The sequence below is a fragment of the Nyctereutes procyonoides genome, unplaced genomic scaffold (assembly GCF_905146905.1).
Source record: "Nyctereutes procyonoides isolate TBG_1078 unplaced genomic scaffold, NYPRO_anot_genome, whole genome shotgun sequence".
NCBI classification, from domain to species: domain Eukaryota; kingdom Metazoa; phylum Chordata; class Mammalia; order Carnivora; family Canidae; genus Nyctereutes; species Nyctereutes procyonoides.
Window position 1 is genome coordinate 20629800 of NW_026575133.1, and position 10596 is coordinate 20640395.

Sequence of the window (10596 nt, forward strand, 5' to 3'; positions counted from 1 at the left end):
GGTTAGCTATAAATTAACCAGTCTGCAAAATATATAAATAAATGAATTGCTTTGTTCCGAGCTATCTCCAGTAGGGCTCTGGCTGCTTGCTATGAAGCCTGGTGGACGTTCCACTGCCCAGTGCTTTTATAAATACTAATGAGTGACATATTGAGAAAAATTGTACCTACAAAAGCAAAGACTTCTTCCATGCAAATCAGGCCCCAATTCCCCACAGATAAGGATCTTTTTGATGGAACACATGCAAAATCTCCAGCTCTTAATTCTTTCATTAGTATTCCAGGCAGATGGCTGCCAAATAACAGAGAAAACTGTCTGAATTGCTGTGTCTGAAACCTAATATTGATTTGTTTAATAGTGTCAGGAAGTCAAAATTCACAAATCTCCTGTCGATTGTTTATGAGGCAGTTAGCAGAGAATTGGTTGCCCCTGCTTAATTAATAACTCATTACTGAAATTTGATTATATGCTTGAATGCTTTAAATGGGTTCTAACACGGCATCTGCAAAGTGGTGTAGTGACAAGGTAAGGCGGCTCAGCAAGCTTCCCTTTTGAGGCTTCTGCCCTTCAAATTTCCCAACAGTCATACGACACAGGCCTCTTTTGACTTTCCCTCCCCGGGCCATCCTCCCTGGGGTTAATATGTCAGTTTAGAAGGCGATCTGGGGCCCTATGAACTGAAGAGAGGCTGGGTTTGAACTGTGAGGTGGAGACATTTCTAGAAAAAACACCGGACGTGAGCCTAATATAGTGGTCACTTGATCAGAAGGGGCGTTTATGAGATATTGTCTGTGAAGCGTACAAATTCTACAGGAAGGAGCCGTGGAAGGGCACTATTAACCTGTGGGAAGATCGAAGATGCTCTGTTAAGTGTTGCTGTGGCCCAGAAGAGAAATTCAGGATGGCTGGTTGCCCCATGCAGATAGCAGGGCAGGAGGGCAGGGCCAGGGCCCAGGAGGTCCCGCATCCTCCGGCCTCGTGCTCTGCGGCTGGGAGCGTGCAGGGAGGCTCTGTTGGCCGTGGCCCCGTGGCAGGGACACATCGGGGAAGATCAAGAGCCAGTTAAGGTAAGTGAGAGCCTATGGGGGTCTCTGCTCTATCTCTCGATTAAGATAAGGAGATGACAAGGGAGATGACACGCCTGAAGGCTGGGTTTGGGCAGCCACAGAAGGGATGTCCCAGCCGTCTGACCACTGGCTCGGCCCGGGGCAGGATCTGGCCGACGACAGTTCTCTGAGCTCTCTCTGCAACCAGGCTGGCCAGATCTGGGGGTGCCAGCAGCAGTAGGGGATTCCGGGCCTTGCCCGGGTGTAGCAGCCTGCCAGCTGCTGTGGCAGGGCACGAGTAGGGGGACGTGTGGGGAGGGGCGTGTGCTGCTCACCGAGGCATTTCCCTTTAGTGGGTAATGGGGGTCAAGTTCCGAGGCTAGCCCATGAAGTTATTTAGCTCACGGTGGATTAACACTGTTAACTGGCGTCTGTCTGTTGAAAGCACAGCCGTTCCGTTCTAGACAAAATAGGACTCTGCGGGCTAGCCTGGGGCCTGGTTCCTCCAGAACGGGATCGCCTCGTTTAAGAACATTGTTATTCTGGAAAAAAACGAAAGGGCACATTCTGAATTCCAAACAACTGATTCACAAGTAAACTTAGGGAAGCCAACCCTTTGACATCAAGGGCTGCCTGTTTGCAAGGCCACACGGGGCTAGAAAGGACCATCTGCAGGAATCAGGACAGGCTCACAGATGCCCCGTTGGGCTGGGAGGCTCCTCAGGGAGGGGACAGTCTGGTTGCTCGTAGGAAGGTAAAGAGCCGCTGAGGGCAGATGTCTGTGAAACGCTGAGTGAAGGGACACACAGGGTGGCTGCGAGGTTCTGGGGTGGTGGTTGGAGAGAGAGGTCACGGCCAGCTGGTAGGGCCAGAGAAGGCTTCTGGGAGGAGGTGGGCACAGAATAGGGCCTTGAAGGGTGGTCAGATTTCAAGGTGGAATGCTCCACCGGGCAGGCACAGGAGTAGGCTGGTCAAAGGTAGGTCTTGGGGACGGCAACTGGCCAGACCAGCTGGAAAGGAGGGTAATATGACCGGCCTGTCTCCTGCCTGTGATCTTAATTGAACCAGTCAAGCTTTCAAAATGAACAGTTGATCATTTGATTAAGAAGGGCCTTTGACTCTTTCAAGACCCACGGAGACTGATTTTTATCAAAGTGGATCAGAATGGTTTGCATGGAGGAATGCTGACCAGATTCAGGAGGGGGTTCCGTGCCGCTCCCAGGGGAGCCTGGGACTGAACTGCTCCTGCTCACGGAGTGGCCCTCGGTCTGGTGGGTGTTGGGGAGAGGCCGGAAATTGCCATCCCGCTCGGGGTGACTGAGTCCCTGAGCACCCGCTCTTCCTGCCAGCCACAGCAGCTTTATCAAGCCCTGCTTCAAAGGCAAGACCTGGGTTTCTCCCAACAACCTCCAATCAGGAATTCTCCAGACGGCCTGGGCTCGGCTTAACCAGCTCCAGGGTGAGGCAGGTTCGCTGGTGTCTGCCACAAAGCTGATTTGTCAAAGTGCTACTAAGGATTTTTTCGGTTATCCAAAAAAAAAAAAAAAAAAAAATGGAGTCAACTTTTTTAAAGTTCTAATTTATTATGCTTGATTACGCAGCTGGAATGGGAAGGTAGCTGCTGTTTGTAGTTAAATAACTCCTCACAATTTCTTAAAGAAATGATCTTCAAAGCTTTAACGGGTCAGTGGCTCAAGTACAAAGGAAAGATTGATTTTCATCCTCCCACCCTTTGTTCCCAGAGTTTAAAACAGACACGTTTGGGTAAATTAGTTTGTCTATGTTATTAATGGAAGAAGTTATTAAACTCCCATAAATATACGGTGGTATCTCGCTGAAGACGCCAAATTTGCTTTAAGGAAAAAAAAAAAAGAAAGAAAAGAAACCCTCAAAAAGAAAATGTGGAAAAGCCCAGAAGGGCCTATTGGTTATTTTAAAATTTCATTTCTAGATATGAATTTGGATCAGGAAGCTGGAGAAGAAGTCTGGCTCCAGATATTTCCCCGAGTAGTGGGATAAATGCCCAAAGAAGGAGACCCCCCATTTTTTTTTTTTTTTTTTTTTTTTTTTTTTAGGAATCACTGAATTTAATGGAAAACATTCAGAGGCTGGAGGTGCATGTGGGTGGGAGGGTGCCAGAAAGGTTTTCTTTCCACCAGGAGGGGATGATAAAGGACTAGCCAGCTCAAAAACTGGAGGGGCCAGAGGACATTTGATGGCTACACAGGGGGACCTATGTTTTTGCTGCTCAAGGGACCTTTTGGGAGGGGTTCAGAGAGAACTCACTTGAGTGAGGGAGGTAGCCCCCAACCCAGATTCTGGGCCAGAGTGTAAGGGAGAACACGATCAGAGGGCTCACTCTTGGGGGACCCTGCTCAAAGAACCGGAGGTTCGAGGCTCCAGTCAGCTTATACAGGTAACCCTGCCCGCCTCGGGTACAGCTCTTCACAGTTTAGAAACTGCTGTGTTCAGTGTCTCCTTTAAACCTCACAGCGCCCCTGGGAGGGATGTTGAACAAAGCTTGTGATCCTGATTTTGCAGGTGATGAAAGTCAAATGTAAAACATTCCCACACCCCTGAGTAGAAAAGTAAAATAAAGAAAATCATTTGAAAAGTAAAGCATAAAGAAGAAAAACAAAATCACCATCAGATGATATTTACCATTTTAGATTTTTTCCTTTTGGATTCTTCTCCATTGCCACGCACACTCGCATGCAGGTACTCACACGTACACACTCACATGCAGGCACACTCATACACATGCACGCACACACACATACATGCTCACGCAGATATACACATACACATGCGTGCATACTCACATGCAGGTACACAAACACTCGCATGCAGATATATACATACACATGCATGCACACTCACATGCAGGTTCACACACACTTGCATGCAGGTACTCACACATACACGCTCACATGCAGATACACACATCCACATACGTGCACACTCACATGCAGGTACACACACACATGAATGCTTGGTGTGCCAGGCACTATTATAAGGGCTGGTTACATGTTAATTTATTTATTCCTCAGAACAGCCATATCAGGTAGGTACTACTATTACCTTCATTTGCAGATAAGAAAACAGGCTTGCCCGAGGCCACTCAGTGGCAGGTGAGAGGTAAGGTTTGAGCCGGGACAGACCCTACCACCTGCCCCGCGTTCTTAACCACTCCGTCCTTGGTCCTTGGCATTCTTCTACATCCGTGATACAGGTGAAGCATGCCACAGCTAAGGTTTTGCCTCCTGTCTTTTTCCCATTCAGTATTGCCCTGTGAGTGTTTCTGATGCTGTCACAATGGACTACGTGATTTTCAGGGCCGCACCACCAGATGGAGTAGTTTTGGCTAGCTAGAGCCAGCTATCTAGTGTGGGGGGTCCCACAAACCAGGACTGGAACTGGGGTTTGCAGGCTCACAGTTCAGCACTCTTCCCATTGTGCACAGTGTGGACATAGTCACAAAATGAAACAGAATCGGAAAGCAGTGAGGGTGCGTTATGAGATTCAGAAGTGACTCTGCAGGGGCTACTGAGGCAAGATGGACAGCCCTGCGGTAGGACTATTTTTCCTGTCACCTAGGGTCCCTGTGTTAAACCCTGTGTGAAAAACTGAGTTTTTAATTCAAGACTAGGAAGAGCTCTGTATTCCCCCAAGAAGCTAAAACACTTCTTTGCTTTCCTCCTTCATTCCCTTTTCCCTTTTGCCACCAGGAGGCTCAGTGTTCACTCTGAAGCCAAATTAGGGCAACTATGTGATCCCATATGACCTGCATACGCCTCTTTTGCTATCCCTAGTCTTGATGGTCTACTCTTATTTATATTTTCTCTGCTTCTGTTTACATGTCGCCATGACAAATGTTACACAGTTTCCTCCAAAAGCAACCTCCCTTGTGCAACCTTCATCTGCTCAGGACTGGCATCTCCACCCTATGGGGGGAGCTGAGAATAATAATCTCGGACATTCTAAGTGAAATAAGTCAGAGGAAGACAAATACCACATGATTTCACTCATATGTGGAATTTAAGAAACAAAACAAACTAGCAACGGGGGAAAAAGAGAGAGCGCGACAAACCAAGAAACAGACTCCTAACTCTAGAGAACGAACTGATGTTACTGAAGGGGTTGGGTGAGGGGATGCGGGAAATAGGAATGGGGATTAATGAATACACTTATGACGAAGAAATAAAATAAAATGATAAATAAATCTCAAACATTCAATTTTCTGCTGTGTCATTCTTTATAAAGCTCACAAACGGACACAATCCCAATTAATCAACCTCCCAAGCATCCTGAGGGGGAAAGAATGATCATGTTTAGCTTCCTTTTAGGGCTGAAGATATTGAGGCTTGCAATAGAAGTGGCCAAGCCAAAGCCACATCCCACCCCTCCCTCCACTCCCTGGGACTTCTCTGAAAGACACCATGCAGCCTCAGCACAGAAATGAGAATTTCTTGCCCTTCCCCTCTCCCAGGCTCACACTTCCCTGGGTGTGGGCTTTCCTCATATACACCATGTGTCGTGCTGCTGGCGTGTGAGTTGACTGGAGGTATCACACTGAGGAACATTTTTCTATTTTGAAGGTTGGATATTTGCTTTAATGAGTTCTGGTGAGTGAAACTGGCTTTCCATTTCCAATACTAATGTGAAGTGTTCTTTTACAACAAACGTATTAAAGTGATTAAGAAAAAAGCAAATCAATGTAAAGTACAATTTTGAGTAAATAATAAAGGCCAGCCACATGGAAATGGCCAAACCGGTGGCATGGCCTTACTCTCAGCTCACTGCCAACGTCTGGCCACATTTGTAGTTAGGGTCCGAGTCTCACAGATAAGACTCTAGAAGGCCAAATTGATCTCCAGATCCATTGGAATGAATCCCCAATATGAGAATTTCAGGCCAGCAGCAAGTAGGGTCCCTTAGGTCAAAGGCAATCTATGCTTCAGATCAAATATCCAAGGACCAGGTAGTGTCAGGAAGTGCAAGCTAGGTGCCTCTTAGCCACTGTGGCAAGCCAGTTAATCTCACCACACCTCCATTTGTTCATCTGAAAAATGGGCAATCTCTGCCTGGTGAGGTCAGAGTTGAGGCTACTTCCCCGCAGATGGCTCACACTTGCTTCCCCAAAAGTTGCAGTATTTCTCCCCTTCTTCCCTCTCAGCAGGCCCAGTAGTTGCAAAGGGCCAAGAAGAATGAGCTGTGTGAGGCACTGTGAGCTGTGTACGCACCCTGCATGCCTGGGGGAGCTGTCGTCTGAGCCTCAGTTTACTCATGTCTATGGTGAAGGGGGAGAGACTAGGTCAGGTCTGGCAAATAAGTAGGAGCAGCGTGGAGCATTGTGCGTAGAATTTCGAGGCCACACCAGGGCTCTGGAAGCAAGGACCAGTGAGTGACCTGTAGCCTACAGATGACGGCGTGATTGTTGACATGGAAACAGCCCCCACAGGCAGGATCCTCGGGGCCACTCAGGTCTTGGGACCTATGACCATGGTCTCTAATTCCAGTTGTTTCTAGTTGTTCTAAAGGCAGTTTCTGGAGAAAGCCTGCCCACCTGTCTTCCCTCCTTCCTTCCTTCCTACTCCCTTTTCCTAGTCCCGTCTCCATGGTGATAACGTGATCTCCATCTCTTAGGAAGGCTGCTGGGCTCATAGGAGCCATTTGTCGGGAGCATACAATCTAGAGTACACTCCGAGACACCAGTGAGATCGGAAGGCCACTCTCCATAATTCCCCTGGGCCCACGGTTGTAAGATGGGGCTCTCCTGTAGAACGGGCATTACTTAAGATGGGAGTTCTCGAACTTTACCAGGCAAAGGATTGTTGGAGGAGATAGATGGGCCCCACTTTCAGAGATTCCAATTCAGGAGGGTTAGGGCCGGAGAATTTGCATTCTAACTGGTTCGCTGGTGATGTCGATGCCGCAGGTCCGCGGACCACACGTTGTCCATACTTTTGAGAAGCCTGACTTGGAGCATAGGTGCTTGACAGTTCACACGGCTGATTGACAACATATTGGTCCAACATTCTAATGGAGCCTTACGAAAAGCCCAAGAGGCCTGGAAAATTGTTATCCATGCTAAGCTGAGGAACTGACACTCAGAGAAGTGATTAGCCCAAGGCCACCCAGCTGCGGGGGAGAAGCCCTTTGCCAGCTCCCAGGCTCTGCTTGGCTCACCAGACGCGGAGCATCTCAGCTCAGGAGCATGTTCAGAGCTGAGCTGGTCTCTCTGGCTCTGCAGCAATGCTTCCTTCTCAACAAATGCTTCTGGCCCAGATTAAAACTCATTCTTTTTGCTTTAAACCACACTTCAGGGCAGCCAAGAGGTCAAGGATTTGGTGTAAGGAATTATTCTAGCAATTCTTTTGTCTATGTTTTAATTAATATTTTAAGGTTTTAATTATTTTGATGTATTAATCATTTTTAATGTTTGAATAATCAGATGTGCATTAGAAGCTAGATATTTTCTCTGTTCTACACCCTTGAGATGGATATCTATTTTTAACACATCAGTCTATCACTCAGTACCTTCCATGCACTGAATTCACATGGATGTTGTCAGGAACGTGGTAGGGGACTGCTTTGTATAATTTAACCTCCCTAAGCCTCAGTTTTCCCATCTATAAAATGGGACACAGTAATAGTGCTCTCATAGTAGGATATTTGTGAGTGTTAAGTGAATTAATGCACGTTAGACTAATTGGAAGAGTGCTTGGCAAGTCCTGAGTGTCTGTAAATAGCAGCTCTTCATTTTTTTATTCTCTGGGGGACATTCTGCTTTTTGACATCATTTGTCTTTTTTATACCTACCCACCAGGGTGCTCTTTTCAAGTATAGGCCTCTTTCTTTCCCAGCTTTATACCTCCCAGTCTTGCTTGCACACAGCAGGACAAAAACCTACATATTGAATGAATGTGGAGTATAAAGTGTATAGGGATCTCTGGAACTCACCTCCACAGAGCAAACCCATAAAACCCAAAGTACTGAGCACTGAAGCTCTGTCGAGTTTGCTGGGACAGCCCAGCTTGGCCATGACCCAGCTTCCAGAATCTCACTTCCAGCTGCATGGAATGTATTGTGGGCTCTGCAGCCCTGCTCCAGACCCCAGGCCCTACAGGGTTTCCAGTGCGAGTTCCACTCTGGGTTTGGGAAGGCCTGGAATCATGGATCCAATAGGAAAATGGAAGATAAGTTGGGTGAAGTCTCACCCAGCCCTGCTGGCTGCTGATGGGTCTGGGAGGGACTGGCATGTGCTTCTAGATTTCTGGCTATGAAAGGAAAGAAAATAAGGGCAAGCATCTTATTTTCCATCCATTGGTGGATGTGGAGGTTTTGTGGTTTGGTCCGAAATGAGAACCAAAAGTGGGAATGAATCTCAAGTCCAATAGCTACTGATTTTTAAATAAAATTTCTCATTTGTCAGCTGCTCAGCAAGCAGATATTTCATGATACTCAGGGAGGGGTGATAGGAAGAGCACAAGAGCACAGTTGACATTTGCCAGGTTGATGGGTTTTGGGGTCTCTAGCAGAAGTTCTTACATAGCCCTAAGAGATAACCAGTCAACCAAAGCAGTGAAGATTACAATATGAGTAGTTCTTAGGCCATAAGAAAAACCATCCAGCTTAGAGGGTGTGTTATAGTTAGCAGCTGCTGTGAAACAAGCCATTCCCAAATATAGTGACCTAACCACCACTTATTTATGATTTTATGGATCAACAGATTTGGTTGGGTTCAGCTGGGCTGTTCTTCTTTCCTGAATATGCATGCTCACGCATCTGTGGTGAGCTGCAGGTCACTGAGGTGGCTTTGCTTCTGGACGTTGGCTGGTTGTTAGCTGTGCAGTGGGGACAATTGGGCCATTTATTTCTCATTATCCAACAGGATAGCCAAAGCTCATTTAGGCGGTAGTGTCAGGATTCGAAAGGATGCGATGTCTCAAGACATACTCTCAGAAGTGGTAGGTTGATGGTTGCCTCTGCCACATTTTACTGGCTAAAGCCAAGTCACAAGACCAGCTTAGATTTAGAAATACACTGCAAAATACATCCTAGCTCTTGAGGAAAGGAGCTGCAAAGTCCCATCGCAAAGGAGGAATGGATATGGCGAAAGGTGGAAAATTGGACCCAGTTTAGGAAGCGCTATAGGGGGTGAGGGCTGGTCAATCCATAGGTATCAGGGGAGTGAAGCAGATAAGGAATCCCATGCTGACAATGAGCCCTGCTGAGCATTTGGAAAAACCAGGCACTCCAATGAGCTTCCTGGATGACTATGGGGAGCAGAGACATCTCATACAAGGCTAATGAACAGGCCTGTGTGAGATGGTGAAGGGGGTGAGGTTTGGATCCTGATCCACTGCTCATGAGCCATGAGGCTTTGGTGGAGTCAGTGAGTACATCTTTGCCTTAATCTTCCCATATGTAAGATGGGATCACAGTTTTCGCCTCATAGCATTGTTGTGAGGATTCAAGATGTAAGTGGCCTGGCCTGTGGTAGCTCTCGAAGAACAGCCATAATCGGGAGTAGCATAAAATATCAGTCAAGCAGCCAATAACAGCTACTATGTTGAAATATAATGAATAATTAGAATTTCTTCCTAGCTAATGAGACTGGAATCTCTTACCCTAGAAGGCAGAGTGGCATCCCAGGTTTATACAGGCAAAGGCTGGCATCTCCACGATGCAAATATTAATTTGGCTAGCAGAACTAGCCACTAGCCACGTCGAGGCCTCCATGGCCTCAGGCATATTCCAGGACTCTGTGGGGCCTGGAGCCTCTGTTCCTCACAGCTGGTACCCACTGAGCTCTGAGTGACCCACTCAGCCCGAGGCCTGACCTTGACCCTGCACAAAAGGCCAGGCATAGTGAGGAGAGGTCTTCCCGAGGAGGCAAGGCAGCCTCTTGATGGGCTCAGGGAAACCTCTCTGATTTTGTGCTTAGGTGCTGCTAAATGCCACTGTCTCTGGGCAGGGAAATATCAGGACCGAAACAGCAAATTACGTAGAGTTCTAGACCAACAGTCTTGAACATATTCTGTATCCGCACTATCCAATATGGTAGCCACTGGCCACATTCTGAACACTTGAAATGTGGCTTGTGCAGCAAGAAGCCTAATCTTTCATCTTAATTATTTATTTGGCCATTTGTGGCTGGTGGTTACCGTATGGGACAGGGCAGTCTAGACGGGCAAACCTCTGAGTGGGTTGGGGGCATGGTCTGGGTCTGTGTTGGGAGCTCCAGGCGAGGGTCTGGGTGAGCACAGGTCCTGGTGGAGCCTCCAGGCATGTTACCTACGTTCTGCCTCCTTATTCCTGAGTAGGGCTGAGAAAAGAGCGAAGCTCATGACTGCAGAATTCAGAATCCAGTCCTGGCTTAGCCTCTTGATCCCCCTGGCTCTGTTCTGAGTGGCCCGTCGGAGCTCCCAGAAAGGCCACGGTTCTGTGTATTGCCTCACCCTTTCTTGCGCCAAGGAAAACCAGACCTCAGCTGTCCAGTTGAGGAGAGAGGAGGGGACCTCCCAAGGAGGAGAAAAGGGGCCTT